At 47.5% G+C, this 20,430-nt stretch overlaps 1 protein-coding gene across 1 annotated transcript in view; it reads left to right on the forward strand.

Annotated features, from left to right (window-relative positions):
* Positions 1-3,480, forward strand: part of FAM241A (family with sequence similarity 241 member A) — a 48,646-nt gene extending 45,166 nt beyond the window's left edge. Inside the window, exon 4 of the transcript XR_010601291.1 lies at positions 2,246-3,480. The gene's annotated coding sequence lies outside the window, so the exon portion shown is untranslated. The remainder of the gene's footprint in view (positions 1-2,245) is intronic.
* The last annotated feature ends 16,950 nt before the right edge of the window (positions 3,481-20,430 follow it).

The raw sequence follows: 20,430 nt of genomic DNA on the forward strand, positions 1-20,430 counted from the left end.
GCCCCGGTTCAGCACCTGCTGCTCTGGCAGCGTTGTAAGGAGGCGCTGGAGGGGGTCGGCCCCGATGGTCCCAAGCCGGTCTCCCTTTTGCCCCCAGGTGATGGACCGCCCCCCTCTTACCCGCAGCTGACCCTCCCTGCACCGCCACCTGCGGCGGCGCCCCCCCACCCACCTGTCGGTCGGGGGGGCATTGTCGCTGCGGCGGTGCGGTCTCTTGCGGTGCGGTCTCTTGCGGTGCGGTCTCTTGACCGACGAGGAATCCAGCTGTGGGTTTGAGGCATTTCCCATCTCTTGGCGGGATGATGGTAACGGGGGGCAGATCGTGGACTGGCAGGCACTCCCCTATTCGGTTCTGCGTGAGCTCCGCAAGGCTGTTCGCGAGACTGGGGTGCGGTCTACTTTCACCCTGGGGATCTTGGAAGGTGTGTCGAACGGCTATTGGTTAGTCCCCCAAGACTGGAAAGATGTGTGCCGCATGGTGCTGTCTCCCGCGCAATACGTTGTGTGGGATAGCGAGTACCAGCGAGAGGCGCTTGCGGCGGCCGCACAGGGTGGGGGGGCCTATTTTGCTGAGCAGTTATATGGCACGGGACAGTTTTCGAGCATCCCCCAGCAGGCGGTGGGCACGCCCCAAGCGGCTTATCCCATTATTGGTCAGTGCGTCCGTCGGGCGTTTCGTAGGGTCCCCGCTACGGGCGAGTCCTCTAAGTCTCGGTTACTCAGCAGGGTGCCGCCGAACCGTTCCATCAGTTTATTGACCGCCTCCAAGAGGCAGTCCAAAGGCAGATCGACAACCCGGAGGCCCAAACTGAGCTTATGAGAAAGCTGGCTTATGAAAACGCCAATGCAGATTGCCGCCGTGCAATGCAGGCAGTGGTTGGGCGCCCGGAGTACACCCTGGCACAGTTGCTACAGGCGTGTGCTGACGTAGGCACTCGGACCCATCAGATGGCCTTATTGGCTGCTGCCCTGCACAAGGGGCAGAAGCCTCAGGGGAACTGCTTTAATTGCCAAAAGCCCGGGCATTTTCGGCGGGAGTGCCGTGCCCCCGCGGGGGGGCATGCCGAAACAAACCCCAAGCAGGCCAGAGGCCCCACACGTTGTGTCCCAAATGCAAAAAGGGCTACCATTGGGCGGCGCAGTGTCGCTCAGCCGGGGGTGACAATCGGGCCCTAACAACCAGCCAGGACAACCCCCCGGGAAATTCGTAGTCGGGCCTGCGACCAGCCCGAGGCCAAAGGCCGCGCCCCTCTCCATGCACGATGTTCCTGCCGCCACAAGGGGCAGTGCGGGGATTGACCTTGTCAATCAGAAAAATATGGATATAACTCTCCCTGGGGAGGTCCTCCTTATGCCGTCTCAAATTCAGGGCCCGTTGCCGGAGGGCATGGTGGGCCTTGTTCTGCCCCGCTCGTCCGCCAGCAAGCAGGGCTTGTTTGTGGTGCCTGGGGTGGTGGACTCGGACTATGGTGGAATTATCCACGTTCAGCTGTGGAGTCATCTGCCAAAACAACTGTTTCAGGGAGATGCCTGGGCACAACTTATACTTGTGCCCTACTCCCTTCCGGCAGGGGGAAGAAACGTCCCCCGAACCAGCGGTTTCGGGTCCACCAGCCAGCGCACTATTCACCCGCAAGTAGCAGCGGTCGTTAAAGACATTGGATCACCCCAACCTAAACGCGTTTATTGCCTCGACGATCAGCCGTTCGAGGGTGTCATCGACTCTGGGGCAGACGTCACCGTCATCGCCGCCGCGCAGTGGCCCGCCCATTGGCCCACGGAGCAGGCTCCGGCTGTCTGGGGTGTGGGCGGGGCGCAGGACTCGCAACGGAGCGCCCGATGGTTGGAGGTTAGGGCGCCCCAGGGCACCCGCCGCGCCCGTATCCGGCCCATCATTCTCCCCGTCCACCTCAACCTGTGGGGCCGTGATTTATTAACACAGTTTGCTGCCACCATCCATATTGATGATTAGGCGTACGGCCCTCCCCCTCCGTTGGCTCACTGACGAGCCCGTCTGGGTTGCGCAGTGGCCGCTTCCTTTAGAAAAGCTGGAGGCCCTCCAGCACTTGGTCAATGACCAGCTACAAGCAGGGCAGTTGGCAGGTCCGTTTTACCCTGCCTCGGTGTTCCCCCCAGCGCGCGGAACTAGCAGCTGTTATATTGGCCTGTCGATGTTTCCGGGATGACCCTTTTAATCTTATTACTGATAGTCTTTATGTTACTAATGTTCTTAAGTCTCTTCCAGGCTCCTATGTGTCGCCCTCCTGTGATGACAACCTGTTGGCCCTTTTTCTCACTCTACAGCAGCAGCTGGAACCTACCGCAGAAAATTATCTTGTGACATTGCTAGCTTGCTTTAATGCTAACTCGCTCCTTATTTTGTGTATACTGGGGGGGTTTTTGCTGGCTCCTGGTTGTCAAGGCGAGCCCCAGATGGAACAGCAGCTGCAGTTTAACATCTGGGCTGTGAGACAATAAAGGAGATGTGCTGTTTCAATCTCACTGATAATGGCAATCGTATACAGCAGCAGCTTAATATGTTAAAACAATATGCCCAAGCCATACGCCAAGATATCTCCCCTCCTTGGTGGGATTACCTCTGGTCATGGCTACTTTTTGGGTGGATAAAAATCCTCTTGCAATATGGGGTCCTAATTTTGGTCCTTGGCATTTCACTGTGCTGCTTCGTTCAATGTATACCTAACCTGGTAGCACTGTGTATGCGACCCAGCGAAGGTGCCCCGTCTAAACACCGCTTTTAAAACAAAAAAGGAGGGAATGTAGGGACACACAGCTCCCGAATTGCTAGTTCACGGCTGTGGCACACTGCGCCCGTGGCTGCAAGGCCGGAGCAGCCTACACCCCCATGCCTGTGATTAAGAAACTTATTGACTGACCTAATCATCACCCTCACTGCTCGCTTTCACGTGCACAAGATATGACCTTGTTAAGTCATGTTGATGAGTATTGTATGCTCCTCCTATGCGCAGAAATTCAACCACTTATAAGTGTTGTAAATAGAAAAGTAAGATAATAAAAACCCCAGTGAAAAGTCCCTGAGAGGCTTTTCGGCTACCACGACCTGGCGCTCTGTCTCCTTCCTTTCTCGTCGCCACAGCTGCTTGCCTCTTTCAAATTCTCAACCAGTTCCTCCCTATTTGTCAAAATCAAATCTAGAACAGCCTCTTCCCTAGTAGCTTTCTCTACCTTCTGAAATAAAAAAAAAATGGTCTCCAATACAATCCAAGAACTTGTTGAATAATCTGTACCCTGCTGTATTATTTTCCCAACAGATGTCCAGGTAGTTGAAGTCCCCCATAAGCCCCAAGTTCTGTGCTTTGGATGATTTTGTTAGTTGTTTAAAAGAAGCTTCAGTCACCTCTTCTTCCTGGTTAAGTGTTCTGTAGTAGAACCCTACCATGATATCACCCTTGTTTTTTACCCCTTTATCCTTACCCAGAGACTTTCAACAAGTCTGTCTTCCATTTCAACCTTAGTCTAAGTGTAGAGATTTTTATATATATAGAATCATAGAATATTAGGGTTGGAAGGAACCTTAGGGGGGTTATCTAGTCCAACCTGCTGCTCAAAGCAGGACCAATCCCCAACTTTTTTTTTTTTTTTTTTTGCTCCAGACCTCTAAATGGCCCCCTCAAGGATTGAGCTCACAACCCTGGGTTTAGGAGGCCAATGCTCAAACCACTGAGCTACCCCTCCCTGGCAATATCATGTCCCCTTTTCCCCTGCCTGTCCTTCCAGAGCAAGCTGCACCCCTTTATATCAATATTCCAGGCGTATATTATCCCCCCATGTTCTTTCTTATCTCTCCCTTATCCCTACTATAATGGCCCATGTTCCCTCCAGATTCTGATGGGAATTAAATGATGGGGATTAAAGATATTTGCTGTTTTCACTGACTTCACAAGGGCATCTGATTCTGCCCGAAAGGAAGCATTATGGAAAGTAGTAAAATTATATGGCATCTGTAGTGGGGTGGTCACCCGCTCCTGCCTTAAAAGGCTTAAATCAGCCCTGGGAGAGGGCTGCTGCTAGGAAAAGCAGCAAGCCTCAGCTGAGTGGGGAACCAGCCACAGATGTGGCCACGCTCCAATCAGGACCCAACTGGCTCTTATCTCTCTCTCTCTTGATGTGGAGAGGGATAGGCCTGGCTGCTAGGAACTAAGCAGGGTACCGAGACTGGAGCAGGGCTGGAGGAGCTCTGGTCTAGGAACCCCCAAGGCTGCAGGACTTGTTAAAGGCCAAAGAAAGGTACTGGGGTTGCAGAGATAGCAGGTCCAAACCCTCCTTGCTGATGGTGAATGGCATTTACACTGCAGTCTGCCTCAGTGAGTAGGGGCTAGATTGAGACTGGCAGTAGCCATAGGATTGACAAGGTCTGCTAGGTCTATCCTACCTGCCTGAAGAGCCTTCACTGCCATTCAGCATGTAATTAAACTTAATATTTATTTTGTGTTTGTTTAAATCCTGCTATGTCCAGTCTTAAAACATAGCACCAGCTCTTTATTTTGAGCTGTGCCTCAATATATGCTATGTTGGGGATATATTGGCCAACCACATCATTCTTATGGAGTCTCTGTACATTAGGTAAATCCATGCTTTTGCAAAATGTTTTTAATACTGTGTGCACTGTACCATACAAAAATATGCCTATACCTGACCTATAGAAGTCAGCTGTATACCTTAGAGAGAGGTTCCAGGGTTGGTTGGTTTAAAGTCACCAGTATAGTTAATACTGGGACACTCCTTAGAATGAGAAGGAATAAAATGCAACAGGACTGAGCATTGCAGGATGTTGAGACCTCCAAAAACTCTAGGTACAGTTTAAATTAATTATGTGATGAAACCCACTTTTGAATATAGAGGGCCAGATCTGCAGCTGGTGTACATCCACTGAATTCCAAGCCTACTGCTAATAGGCTTTTGATATTCCTATTGAGAAGTCTCCTTTGTTTTGTTTTTTTAATTCTGTTTCCCACAATTTTCACTCCAAGCTCCTCCCTTCAGCACTTCCTGGAAGTTTGTTATTTTTATTTCTCCCTTAAGGCTCATATTTTATCTCTTGAGCTTAGTTAGTTAAGTGACGTAAGTCCAGACTTATCTTGGGATTTAATAGGTTTTTGCACTAATGTCACTTTTATGACAATCACATGTTTGAGACTTCCCAGGTGTGCTTCATAAGTACTTATTCTAGTTTCATATTGCAAAATATATCCACCTAGGGCCAAATTCTGTGCTGATTTCCAGCCTGTACATCATACATTGAGCTCATTGGAATTTGCAATGTAAATTAGTGCAGAATTTGGTCCTCAGTGTCTGCTAGTCTACTGTCCTAACTTTATTTGGTGTCCTGTTCTAATTGTTAAATCATTGCTACACTCTCTGTTCTGCTAAGAGGTTGGCCAACCTCATTCTGCACTCTCATTTTGGTTGGTTTAACTAGCAGATTCATTGCCTATCTAATATGTTTATAATTCTCTTAATACTGTTCTCGATCTATTTCCCAAGATCTGACTTCTCCAGCTTGGAGACATGTAAAGAAAGAGCTATAATGCTTTCTACTGAGCAATCTAATTGATTTGATCTGTAAGTATGATTCAAATATAAGGAGGATTAGAGTCATAAGCATTAGGTACTTCAATCAAGTTCTTGCTAAATTCTGTTTGCCTGCTTCAGTTTCCTCAGTCAATTGTATATTACAATTAGGTATTTCAAGTATCCTGGATTTCAGACGTTCAAATATTTGTGAACATAAAAACTAATAAACATCTGGACAATAATGCAAATAAGTTACCCTTTTAGTTTAACAAAGCAATTGCTTAATATCTACTGATTCTTTTTGGGGGGGGGGGAGGGAGTGGTATAAACTTCAGCAATTGATAAGTGTTAGAGTAACCTTAATACAATTCAGTGCCTTTCACTTCTAGTTTACCAGTTCAAATCTGGTCCAAGTCATTTGGGAACCAGGAATGTTACCATCTGATGTCTTATTGCAGGACTATAGTCTATATGAATGAACTGGATGGCCCAAGTCCAGCTCTTAATGAGCAGATGTGTATCTAACAAAATAACCATCACAATTGGTGCTATTTGACATGCTTGTCAGCAGTGTGAGCAAAGAAGAGCAGGCTTAGAAGGACATGGAGCCTGAACTATATATCCTTCCTCTTAAGCCAGGTCCACACTAACCCCCTACTTCGAACTAAGATACGCAACTTCAGCTACGTGAATAACGTAGCTGAAGTCAAAGTACCTTAGTTCGAACTTACCGCGGGTCCAGATGCGGCAGGAGGCTCCCCCATCGACTTTGCGTACTCCTCTCGCGGAGCAGGAGTACCGGCGTCGACGGTGAGCACTTCCGGGATCGATTTATCGCGTCTAGACAAGACGCGATAAATCGAACCCAGAAGATTGATCGCTTACCGCCGGACCTGGAAGTAAGTATAGACGTACCCTTAGTAATAATTACTTGTATTGCAGTAGTGCTTAGCAGCCCCAGGGTTGGGACCCCATCATGCTAGATAGACACTGTAAAAAACACAGAGTAAGAAACAGTCCCTGCCACGAAGAGCTCACAATCTAAGAAGGTGAGACACAAAAGATAGAAGAAAAGGAGTGTGGAAGCAGAGAAAGAACTGACAGGAAGGGGATTGCAATGCATGACAGTTTGTTAGCAAGAGTCAGGCTAACTGTAACCCTAATAACGCGAGATTTGTAGAAGCAAGGAATGTGTGAGGCGAGTGAGAAAGAACTGTGTGAGAAGTTGTTGAGACCTTGTGTAGATAATATGTAGATAATATGAAATGTAGACTAAGAGTGAGCAAAACAAGATATCAGAATGACCTATGTATAAACAAAATACAGCTGTTGCTCATTATCGTCTGTAACAAAAGGTATAAATGCTTGCTGTAATTGTTTACCTGTTGAGAGACGTGTTTAGCTCTCTCCCTCTAGCTAAATTGATAGAGAGAAAATAAAGTATCTGATTTGCTGTACCCAAACAAAAAGTGAGAACTCTGTTATTCTCCAACAGGAGTATTATTCTTTTGTTCCAGCAGCAGCTAAGCCACTGAGCGATTAAGTAACTTGCCCATTATCACACAGGGAGTCTGTGGGAATTGAACCCCAGTTGCCTGCATCCCAATCCAGGGCCTTTAACTAAATGATCATTTTCCTGTCGAATAACAGTGCCCCATACTTATGCTTTTCTGGAGGTTCACACTTTAGGAGTAGGTTTTAGGTATTGGAAAAATCTATATAAAAAGAGTGAATTCTGAACAGTATTAATGGAGATGTCCTATCTCCTAGAACTGGAAGGGACCTTGAAAGGTTATAGAGTCCAGCCCCCTGCCTTCCCTAGCAGGACCAAGTACTGATTTTGCCCCTTATTAGGCTCAGTCCTAATCCTAATTAATGTTACCACTGAATGTGATGGGGCATAAATGTTCTAGGGAATATTCAGCTAGAAAGCACCTGTGGAGCAGCTGCTGAATGTGCTGGAGATATCCTAAATATTCCACTGTTTTCAACAGAATATTGATGAGGTGGTAGGAGCACAGCAGGGAGGAGGATGCTAGTAAGTTACATATTATTAGCTCAGTGTAATTATGTACCAAGGAGTGGGGCTTGCATTCCATCAGTTTCAGTTTTAAAGCGGCAGTTCAGTTCTTTAAGTGGAATCTCAGTGCACTTTAGCATATTCCTGTTTCTGCTGAAGTGGTACATCAAAAAGAGTAGGGATATTTTGAAATGACATTTGAAGAGCTTCACCGTGTGTATGGTGATATTCCCTTGCTCTGTCTTTATATGAATAGGCAGAGATTTGAAATGTATATCCACCCTGCTCTGATTTTTAGGTCAAATCCACTATATTTTACAATGGTCATACTTTAGCAAGAGAGTTTAAAATGAATATAATGAGAATCAGCTCTTCATCTCATCTTAAATTCAGCTGAAAATGTATCTTTGCCTGTACCTTTTTAATTCCTCTCTCCCTCAACTGGCATACATCTCTGTAATGATATTTTATGCCATAAAACATTCATTTGTATTGAATTGGCTCTATTTATATCACTGCCCTACTGGATGGAATTGGATCTGTTTGGTTGTATGTGTCAGGCCCCATACTGCTAATGCATTATTATTTGGCTCAAATGGCAGGAGGTTCTAATCCCCCTTTTTTGACTTCTAATCCTGATGTTACTGTCAAGTTCTGCATTGCCAAGATGTCTGGACAATGGTAGCATTGGAGTCATCACAGACTGTAATGCCTGATTATATCACTTCCTGTAAACCATACAGGAATGGCAAAGTGGCTCAGGGTAATGATATTGGGAGGTAGGCTGGGCATTGTGTGCACTTTGCATGCTAATATGGGGCTGTGTTACTGAGTGATTAGCGGGCAATGGAGCAGTGAGGCCCTGAGACCTCCAAAATGTGGGTCATGATGAGATGTTGACTTTTGGAAACAGATATTATATTCTCCACTTTCTCTGTTTCAGTATCCCATCAACACTATATCCCTATAAGCAGGGCCAGATTAATGCAGGGGCTTTAGGGGCTGCAGTCCAGGGCCTCAGGCTATGGGGGCCCCACAGGCTCGATTCGGCCTGCTGCTTCTTTTCATCTGGCCAGCGGCAAGTCTCTGGGCCACAGGCAAATCCCTGAGCCTCAGCACCCCGCCCCCCCCAGGGCTGAAGCTGCAAGCCCCGGCTCGCTGATGTGCCCCTGCGGCTTCTAGGCGAGGGGTGTTTAGGGAATCTCTGCATGCTGCCCCCAGTGCCGGCTCTGCAGCTCCCATTGGCCAGGTACCATGGCCAATGGGAACTGCGGGGGCGGCGCCTGTGGGCATGGGCAGCGTGCACCATACAATGCGGCCTGGCCCCTCTGCCTAGGAGATGGACATGCTGGCCACCTTGAGATCCTGCCTTAGCCCTCCTGCGCCGCTGACCAGGAGCCGCCTGAGGTAAGCACCTCCCCGTCGGAACCTGCACCTATCACCCTCTCCTGTACCCCAACTGCCTACCCCAGCCCTGAGCCCCCTCCTGCACTCAAACTCCCACCCAGATCCCACACCTCAAACCGCCTCCTGCACCCCAACCCTCTCTCCCATCCCTGGCCATTCCAGAGCCCACCCCCTGCAGCTGGAGCAGCACCCCCTCCCACACCCCAATCCCTGAGCCCACTCCAAACCCCCAGGGGGCCCACAAAATCTAATAGCCCTGGCCCCCCGGGAGAGTTAATACAGCCCTGCCTAGAAGTATAAAGTTACTAGGATGATTGACTATGCAAATAAGATTAGTATGGGAGTGACTATGCGGATTCTTCTGCAGACCCTAGCAGAAGTGAATAGGGCTTCAACAGCTTTGTTCTATTCTCTCTGAGATGTGGGCAACTGTTCCTCTTCCTGAAGAGTTCTCAAGTGTCGGGTGCCACAAGATGCCATTCTGTCACTCCTCCTGTTTGGCATGTGTATGGGACCCTTAGGAGAGTTAGTGAATAGTCATGTCATTCAGTGTTGCCAATAAGATGGGGACCCATACTGGTATATCTCCATTTTGACTAACTTCGATGATGTGATTCAGCATCTCAGCTGCTGTCTAGTTGAGATTGGGGCATGGACAGAGAGCAGGCTGGCTGAAGCTAAACCCTGACAAGACTGAGATGAAGATGGGTTGGTGAAAGCAACCAGAGGAGATGGTGGAGGTGGTAATGCCCTTTCATTTAGGGAGTGTGTTTGCCACTAATTAGAAGTGTTCACAAGATAGGAGGTGATCTACAGTTGCCATCTGATGATGATACAGGAGTAACCCAGTTACCTCTCTTCTATCTATGCTGGTTAGGAGATTGCAATCTTTCCTTTTGGATGCAGACATTGCCACTGTTCATAAATTTGTTAACACAAGATTAGACTATGGCAAAGTGGTCTGTGTGGGCCTACATCATAAAATAATTTAGAGACTGAAGCTGGTGCAGAATGCAGCAGTTTGCTTATTCAGTGGGGCTTTTTGGTGGAGTTTGAGACACCAGTGCTCTGGGACATGCACTGGCTGCTTATTGGCTTCCAGGCACAATTTAACATGTTGGTTATGACCTAGAAAGCCCTAAATGGCTTGGGACAGCCTACCTGAGGGACCACTTCTCTCCCCATGCCATAATGCCAAAGCTGTGGCCAGCAGTACCATTCAAGCTGGATCCCCTTCATTATAAAAAGGGGTGGCTGGGAGGGCTCTGCGACTCTAGAACTGAACTCAGTCTGATCTGAAATTGGTGACCACCTAGGCATGGGGGGGGGGCAGGGGGGAAAGAATACTACACCCTATTTGATAAGGCCTTTGGAGAACGCTGAGAGGGATGATAAAGGGCCTAAAGGAATTTTTAAGTGGTTAGCTGGTTGAGCTTTTGCTGATCGTTTCAATGCTGTAGAGATTTAAATTGTGGTGTTAGTGACTTGGAGAGACAGCTTTTTAATTAGTTTTAAAATCTAAATAAATATGCTAATAGCTTTAAGCCTCAAAGCATTCAGTGTGTGAGCTAGATGTTTCCAGACTGAGCAGAGAGATACTGGTCTGACTGCCACTGCAGTTGTGCCTCCTTTCCGGCCATGCATGATTCTTGAATTACTAAACATCACACCATCCACTTCTGTCCTATCCTCCTTTGTATCCTCACATGCCCTCTCATGCTTTTTTGTTTTGTCACTTCTTTCTCTCCCCTCAGGCACAGTAGGAGAGGATGATTGTAGAACTCTCCTACAGCCAGGTTCACGCCACTCTCTCAGAGTAGTGTTCTATTCCTACACCTACAATAGGTGGGCAGAGCAGGAAGCGGAATGGACCCAAATGCCAATGTTTCCAACCCTTGCCACTTTCAGTGAGTCTCATGTTACTTAGAGTTTTTCTTAAAACCCTGGTTGCTAGAATCTTGGGTTTCATTTTAAAAATAAGTTTCCAGTCTCTAGTTGCAGAGAAAAGCTTAAAAATATGAAGCAAGTGCACCCTAAACATTCAGAAACCAGAAGGCAAATAAAAAGAATGCCACCCACATTTTTTATTTATTTAAAAAACACACTCATGGTTTTTAAGCCAGTCTTCTGATTTATTGTACTGTATTTTGGGTTGGGGGCCCTTATTCATGATTTTTAATGCATTTGGTTGGCAATGCACAATATATTGATGTAATGCATCACATTCAGAAAATCTGGATATGCTGCCAAATGCAGAACTCTCAACAGATCTGCAACTGACACTGTCAATCCAGTGAAGAATATTACAGATTCTGAGGGTCTGAAGATAATGCTGTTTTTCTCCCAAAGACTGAAAATCACTCCTCTAACCTGTGCAAGCTGGAAACCGCATCACTGGGTGCAGGAAAAGCCACCTCTTCCAACACCACTTTTGAAGATTAGTGTTTTAGAGAAAAGTAATTGAAGCTACATCTGGTCCACATCTCCACCTGATGGAACCCTGCAGGGAGGAGATTACTCCAGCAAGTGCTATGGATTTGGGATCCTTTCAACACAAGGCAATAACCTTGTTTAAACATTTTATGATTCTATCCTAGTTGATATGCTAAATAGCTTGTACCTGAGCTAAGTGCCCTTCTCGACTTGTTGCTCAATTATGATTCCTGTTTGTTTGCAGGAGACTTTATTTAAACACCCTGTCATCTATGAACATTATCTTTAAAAGCATTGCTGTGCTCAGTGCTGAACAAGACGAAGATAGTCCCCACCTCAAAGATCTTAATTTTTAAAAATGAATCACAGAACTAATTATTCACTTAGTATTTTTTGTAAGTAAATATGCAATCAGGTGCAGAAGTTAGGGATGAAGTGGGTTGTTGCCTGGATAACCTTTTATAATCACCAAGATGGCTAATTTGTGAAATATAGCCATTTTCTAAGAATCAGTGGTTTTATTACAATATATACTATGTACAACCTGTACTGTATGTGTACCAAAATACATATTACACAATATAACCATTATCTTTGTCACGGACAGAGATGAAACATTCAGACCAACTGACAGCTGTTTATGTAAGCAAGTAGCAGAGACCACCAATTTAGTCAACTTAATGTGCCCACTCTACACAAACACAATCATACATAATTTGAAAATGTATGCCTACTTTACAATGAGGCATAAGAATGGCCATACTGGGTCAGATGAAAGGTCCATCCAGCCCAGCATCCTGTCTTCCAATAGTGGCCAATGCCAACCACCCCAGAGAGAATTAACAGAACAGGTAATCATCAAGTGATCCATCCCCTGTTGCCCATTCCCAGTTTCTGGCAAACAGACGCTAGGGACACCGTCCCTTCCCATCCTTGCTAATCGCCATTTATCCCCCCCTTAGTCGTCTCTTTTCCAAGCTGAAAAGTCCCAGTCTTATTAATTTCTCCTCATATGGCAGCCATTCCATACCCCTATCATTTTTGTTGCCCTTTTCTGAACCTTTTCCAAGTCTAATATCTTTCTGATATGGGGCAACCACATCTGCATGCAGTATTCAAGATGTGGGCATACCATGGATTTATATAGAGGCAATATAATATTTTCTGTCTTATCTATCCCTTTAATGATTCCCAACATTGTTTGCTTTTTTGACTGCTGCTGCACATTGAGTGGAGGTTTTCAGATAACTATCCACAATGACTCAAGATCTTTTTTGAGTGGTAACAGCTAATTTAGACCCCATCATTTTATATGTATAGTTGGGATTGTTTTCCAATGTGCATTACAGTAACTCCCCACTTAGTCATCCCGATTAATGTTGTTTCGTTACGTTGCTGATCAATTGGGGAACATGCTCATTTAAAGTTGTGCAATGCTCCCTTATAACATTGTTTGGCAGCCGCCTGCTTTGTCCACTGCTTGCAGGAAGAGCAGCCCGTTGCAGCTAGCTGGTGGGGGCTAGGAACCAGGGTGGACCAGCAGCCCTCATCAGCTTCCCGCTCCCCTAAGTTCCCTGTGCAGCAGCTGCCCAGCAGGCTACCAATTGCCGGTGTAGTGTATTAAATTGCTTCCCATTGGAATGTGCTACTTACGGTTGCCAGTCCTGGTACTCTGAGCAGCATGGTAAGGGTGTGGGAAGTTCAAAAAGGGGCAGGGTGTCCCAGGGGGCAGTCAGGACTGGGAGCAGGGGATGATTGGATAGGACCGGGCAGGGGTGTGGATAGGGGTCAGGGCAGTCAGGGGAGCTTAGATAGGGGGTGGGGGTCCCAGGGGGATGGTTAGGGGCAGGGATGTATTAAATTGCTCCCCATAGGAATGTGCTACTTACAGGGTACTACTTACAGATGCCAGTCCTGGAGCTCCTTAAGTGGCACATTCCTACAGGGAGCAATTTTTAATTTTTTAATAAAATGTACCTTTTTTAAGAACAGGATTGTATTTTTGTGTCTTAAGAGGTTTGTGCACATGTTTTTTAGTTAGCTGGTGACAACAGCTGATTGCATTTTTTTTTCTCCATTTCTCAGCTCTTCCCTGGAGGGGAAGTGAAAGGGCTTGAGAGTATCCCACAGGAAGGAATTCCCAAGTGTGCCTTCCTGGGCTCTCAAAGGGGTTCTGCACTTGGGTGGTGGCAGCATCTACCCATCCAAGGTCAGAGAAGCTATGACTTTGGGAGTTTAATACAAGCCTGGTGTGGCTAGTATTAATTTTTAGAGTCTTTGCAGGGGGCCCCCACCTTCTGCACTCAAACTGCAAGAGTGGGGAATCAGTCTTCATGTGGTGGCAGAGCAATGGGATCATTTTGAACAAGAGGCACAAACCTCAGGATTTTAAAAGGACACATTTTTCCTTTTGGCAGTCTGCAAAGCCAGGGAGGTTCTCTTCTCTCTCTTCCTAAGGGGGAACAGGCACCCAAAGGGTTCGCCTGCAAAGCTAGGGAGTCCAACAAGCAGTTTATTTTGTTTTTCTTGCTTCATGGCAACAAAATAGCTAGGTTAGAGTAGGGCAGCCCTGTGCAAGAGGTTATGGTCTGGCACCAAAACTCTAGAGCAACCGGTCTTCCCAAAGCGACATGCCACGGAGAAGACAGACCCAGCAATGCAGCTCCATGACAGAAATGCAGGAAGGGGATGGGGGACCAGAGGTTTCCCCAGAGGGAATGGTCAGCCCTCCCCAACCAGAGATCCAGGTGCCAAGATGGACCCATACTGAGGTCTAACTGCAGAAGACAGGAATTTCTTCTTACAGATGGAGCACTTGGAGCTGGAAAGGGCTAAACTGGGTCAACCATGTAGCCCTAACAACCCTCCAAGTACCATTCCAAGAAATTCCCCACCTACAAGGTAGGCAATGATAGAGGCCTTCTTAGAAGATTTTGAAAGGGCCTGCCTTGGGTACGACATCCCTACAAACCAGTATATGGTGGAGCTGAGGCCACAACTCAGCAGACCCCTAGCAGAGATGGCAGCTGAAATGCCTAAAGAAACAAACTTTTTAAACAAAAGGCCAGAATTAAGATGGGGCCAATACCCAAGCATGCCCGTCGGCGGTTCAGAGCCCTAAGGTGGAAACCGTTGTGACAAAGTTCCTCTTATACCTTAGTGGGTCCTGTGCTTATTGACAGATTTCCTCACTTCACAGATTCACCCTGTGGGTCAGGAAACAGTCCAGAGACCTTCCCCTCTGGTAGAAGGTATAGTCCAGGTCAATTCCCCATGTGTTTAATCAGGAGTTGGGAGGTATGGCAGGAACCCAGGCCTGCCCTCTACTCCAGGTTCCAGCCCAGGGCCCTGTGGACTGCAGATGTTTAGAGGGTCTGCTGGTACAGTTGCACAATACCTACAACTCCCTGGGCTATTTCCCCATGACCTCCTCCCACCTTCTTTGTCCTCACCACCAGATTTTCCTCCTGATGTCTGATAATGCTTGTACTTCTCAGTCTTCCAGCAGTAGGCCTACTCACTCTCAGCTTCTTGCATACCTCTTGCTCCCAGTTTTTTACACTCACACTCTTCCTTTCCCCTGGCTTAACTGGAGTGAGCCCTTTTATAGCATCAGAGGGGCCTTAATTAGAGTCAGGTGCTTAACTGCCTCACCTGACTCTTAGCAGGTTAATTGGAGTCAGGTGGTCTATTAGCCTGGAGCAGCCCCTGCTCTGGTCACTCAGGAAATAAAAAACTACTTATCCAGTGACCAGTATATCTCCCTTCTGCTACTCTGCTGTTCCCAACTGGTCTGGGTCTATCACACCAGATATGGCATTTTCCCAACATGCCTACCACATTGTAAAAAAATTGGGATACCTGGATGTCAGGAGCAAATGTTAAATCTCTGGAAGATCTGTCTCTCCTAATCCAAATGGAGCAGGTCTTAGAGGGTGTTTCTGAGGAAATAGAAAGGTACTGTGACATTGTACTCTATGATTTTATGAAAATATGCTAATGAGTGTGACTATAATGTAACTGGAATATGCTTCATGCAAAAGGTCTCTTGTAAGGTATCATTACAAAGCTTATAATCTACTGAGTGATCATCTTATTTGTATGTATGTATCATTCTTGTGTCTGAAACTAGAAATATGAAATATAGCTCTGAGGGCCTATTGTAGTTCTGCAAAGTGTGGGCCATTAATGGAATATTGATGGCTCCCACGGAAACAATGGGCCAGATCCTCAGCTCATGGAATGCAGCATGGCACCATTGGCTGGCCCAATAGCATGAAAAGAAAACAGATAACCCAGAGTAGAAGTCAGTTACAGTGATTGGTGTAAGAGGATCAGAGCCAAAGCCTGACAATAATTTTTTTATATATATATATATATATATATATGGAAAAAGAGAGAGAGAGATCAACTCTCAGAGATCATCCAGAGCTCTGAGATAATAATAGAGAGCCTCTGACTAAGCCAGCCCTGATTACAGAATGGGCCCCACCTGAGAGAAATTAGGTGATTTCAGGTTTAACTACTGAGTGGGCCCAGCTGAGGAAGGGCTGGAGGAAAGAGAATGCAGGGTGTCAAAAGATGCTTGCAGGGTCTGGAGTGGGTACCCAGGGAACAGATTGGGAGACCTAGAAGGGAAGGAAAGAGGTGAGGAAGGAAATGGCACAGGAAAAACTGCACTATGGGTAGAGGATTTGACTTAGCGGTGCAGTATAGGGCCCTGGGCTATAACCCAGAACTGAGATTGGGACTGGATTCCCCTACCAGCCCCAAGGAAGTGGTGTACACGGGTAGCTGAGCCCAGTAAGGGGGCTGCAGTCTGAATGTGACCTCGTTGAAGAGGAGCTGTGGAGAAGGTGGAAGCTTTTTTTAATTTTGGTTAAGATAGTTTTGAACTTTAATTTGGATGGCTGACCCTGGAAGGAATGGGCTAAAGACTGTGCCCTGGCTGGAGGGGTGAGTTATCTGAAAGAAACCACCACAGCCTCAGAGTGACTGACAAAGGCTGCTACCCCCACAAGGACACTGTGATGCCATGCCTGGCCATGAGGCAGGCAGAGTGGTGAGTAAACCTCTTGCAATGCTTTTTTTTTTTTTTTTTTTAATTACTTTAACTGCAGCATGTCTGAAACAACTGCTGCAGAGTATCTATCCTAGCCATGAGTAAAACAACCATCACCATAATACTTTATACAGGTGGCTAACACCATTATTAAGGGGGAAAAGTGTTCATTGCTGTATAGAAAATGAGCCCTATGGGCTGTATTGTGCATTTATGGAATGGGACACATTTTGAAGTTTGCCTCATTGTCTTCTATTGGGAGCAGTTCTTCAAGGATTTTCCAGCATTTTATTTTGTAAAATATATGGGCTCTTACACTTCCCTCTGGAGCTGAGAGCCCTCACCTGTGGATCCTGAGCAGTGAGTGTTTTTCCCCTCCAAACTCTGTCATATCTCTTGTGTGGATTGGTGTATTCTTGAAGGGTTGCTCAGAGCCCCTGATCTAGCTCACATTACTGGCCTAATAAGCTGATGCCAAGGTGATGCTGTCAGGAGTTTGGCCAGCATGCTGGACTAGTTGAAGCTTCATCTCGATTGGGCTGATGGAGGCAGTAGAGTGGAAGGTAAAGGCATGTATTGCTGCAGCCAGGGCTTCATCTGGGATGGGCAGGGGTGTGGTTTCCTGCTTCTGTTGTGCATACCTGGAAGTATAAAACACAAATCTGTTTCTTTACTGATTTATTTCCCCCTCAATTTAACATGGGCATGATAACTTGTTGTAGGGAGTTAGGACAACTCACCTTAATGGTGTCCCTTCTTGGCATGTGTCACAGTGTAGGGGAGGGTGTATGAGGTTTATTAGATGACAGGAACACAGTCCAAAACAGAGCTTTTAGTTACAGCCAACAGGACCCCCTCAGTCAGGTCCATCTGGGGGGAGGGATGGAGAGCTCGAACCCCGGCTCCAGGTCTCCCTCCATTTCCCCAGCCAACTCCAAACTGAAACCCCCTCCAGCAGTCTCCTCCAGCCACACCCCTGGCTCCTCCTACAGCCTTTGTCCAGTTTCCCAGGCAGAAGGTGTCACCTGGCCCCAGCCCCCTCCTGGGCTCTGGTTACATGCTCAGATATCTTCTCTCAAGTGAAGTCACACCCTGACATCCCATCACCAATGCAGACAGTATCAGTAAAACTCCCCCACAACATCCCCAGGTCAATCCTCCCCACTCCATCACACCTCTCCCCCCTTTGAGACTGAACTGAGGGGGGGGTCACTCTGACCTTCCCCAGGTCATTGGTTAGGTCCCCCTCACTGGGACAATGCATCAGCTATCATGTTGGCACTCCCCTTCACATGGACCACCTCCATATCATAATCCTGCAGGAGCAGGCTCCACCTCAGGAGCTTGGCAGTGGCTCCTTTCATCTGGGGTAGCCAGGTCAGGGGGAGTGGTTGGTGTACACAGTGAAGTGTCATCCAAAGAGATTTGGCTTGAGTTTCTTAAGGGCTCACACTATAGCCAGGCATTCCTTCTCTATGGCTGTGTAGTTTTGCTCCCAGGGTAACAACTTTTTGCTCAAGTATGCAATGGGATATCTCTCCCCCTTTTCACCAACCTGCATTAACACTGCACCCATCCCCATGTCTTAGGCGTCGGTGAACACCAGAAAGGGCTTGTCAAAGTCTTGGTTTACCAGAACTGGGCCACTGACCACAGCCACCTTCAACGTATAGAGCCCTCTGGCACCAACCTGCATTAACACTGCACCCATCCCCATGTCTTAGGCGTCGGTGAACACCAGAAAGGGCTTGTCAAAGTCTTGGTTTACCAGAACTGGGCCACTGACCAGAGCCACCTTCAACGTATAGAGCCCTCTGGCACTGCTTGGTCCTGACCACCTTGTCTGGCTTCCCCTTCTTGCATAACTCAGTGATGGGGGGGACAGCTATGGAGCTAAAGTGGGGCACAAATCTTCGATAATACCCTGCCATCCCAATAAAGGCTGCTTTTTTTGGTTTGGGGAGCAGGCCAGTCTCTGATCGCCTCCACCTTGGCTGGTTCTGGTTTTAGGCAGCTGCTCCATACCCGATAGCCCAGGTAAGATACTTCAGCCATCCCCACCTTGCACTTCTCAGCTTTTATGGTCAGCCCAGCCTCCTGGAGTTGGTCCAGCACTTATTTAATCTGGGACACATGGTCTTCCCAGGTCTGGCAAACGACACAGATGTCATCAATATACACCACAGCAAAACTCTCCATCCCCCTCAGTAGCTGCTCCACCAGATGCTGGAAGGTAGCCGGCGCTCCCTTGAGGCCGAAAGGCGGGGTCAGGAACTCCTAGAGCCCCAGAGGGGTGATAAAGGCAGATTTCAACCTGGCATCTGCATCCAGTGGCACTTGCCAGTATACCTTTGTAAGATCCATGGTGGTAAGGTAGCGAGCTCCTCTCAACTTGTCTAGGAGCTCGTCAGGCCTGGGCATGGGGTAGGCATCAGATACAATAATGGCACTAAGCTTCTGATAGTCCACCCAGAACCGGATCGACCCATCCTTTTTTGGGTACCAGCACCACAGGTGAGGCCCAAGGTGGCCAGATCACCCCCAAAGCCAGCATGTCACTGACCTCTCTTTCCAGGTCCTGAGCAGTTTTCCCTGTGACATGGAAGGGAGAGCATCTTATAGGCACGTGTGATCCTGTTTCCACCCGGTGGACAGTCAGATTAGTGAGTCCAGGCTGGTTGGAAAACAGCTGTTGGTACAAATACGGCATCCCTCTGATCTCCGCTTGCTGGGCAGAAGTTAGCCAATCAGAGAGGGGAATTGTTTCCAGGGAGGAGCCAGCTCCTGTCTCAGGGAATAGCTCTACTAATGGGTCATGTCCCTGCTCTTCCCAATGTCCACACACAGGTAACACCACATTCCCCCTAGCATAATATGGCTTCATCATATTCACATGGTACACCTGGTGGCAGTGTGCCTGGTTAGATAGTTACACCACATAATTTACCTCATTTAGTTGCTTGAAAACCTTGAAAGGGCCTTCCCAGGTGTCCTGTAGTTTGTTTTTTCTCATGGGGATGAGAACCATCACCTGGTCTCTGGTGGTGTAGGCGTGGGCCCGCCCCATACGGTCATACCAGACCTTCCGTTTCCTCTGGACTCTGGCCAGATTCTCCTTGGCCAAGCCCATGAGCTCAGCAAGTCTTTCTCGGAAGGTCAAGACATATTCCACCACTGATTCTTCATCAGGAGTGGCCTTCCCTTCCCATTTGTCTCTCATTTGCCTTTCAAACTGTTATATGGAAGAAGGGTAAGGGGGCCCCTTACTTCCATATAACAGTTTGGAAAGGCAAAAACCTAGTAGAGTCTTGGGGCACTTCCCAGTACATGAACAGCAGGTGATGGAAGTACTTGTCCCAATCCTGCAGGTGCTGGTTCATAAAGGTTTTCATCATCATCTTTAGAGTTCCATTGAACCACTCCACCAGCCCATTGGACTGGGGATGATATGCTGAGGCCCAGATGTGCCAGCCCCAGATTTCTCCCACAAGCACCAGAGCAGGGCTGACATGAAGTTGGATCCTTTGGTCTGTCAAGACTTCCTTGGGGAACCCCACTTGGCTGAAAATGGTCAGTAGTGCATCTGCCACGGTGTCTGCTTCAATGGAAGACTAGGCCACTGCCTCGGGGTAGCAGGTAGCGAAATCTACCAACACCAGAATATATTTCTTCCCTGTCCGGGTCGTCTTGCTGAGAGGCCCCACTATGTCTACAGCTACCTTCTGAAAAGGCTCCTCTATAATGGGCAAAGGTCTCAAAGCCGCTTTCCCCTTGTCCCAGGCCTTCCCCACACTCTGATAGGGGTCACAGGATCAGCAATACTGTTGGACAGTAGTAAAGACTCCGGGCCAGTAAAAGTTCTGTAGCAGCCTCTGCCTGGTGCACCAGATTCCCTGGTGCCCTGAGAGAGGGACATCATGGGCCAGTTACAGTAGCTTGTGGTACTTCTGGG

This window comes from Chrysemys picta, chromosome 5 (genome assembly GCF_011386835.1).
Source record: "Chrysemys picta bellii isolate R12L10 chromosome 5, ASM1138683v2, whole genome shotgun sequence".
Lineage (NCBI taxonomy): Eukaryota > Metazoa > Chordata > Testudines > Emydidae > Chrysemys > Chrysemys picta.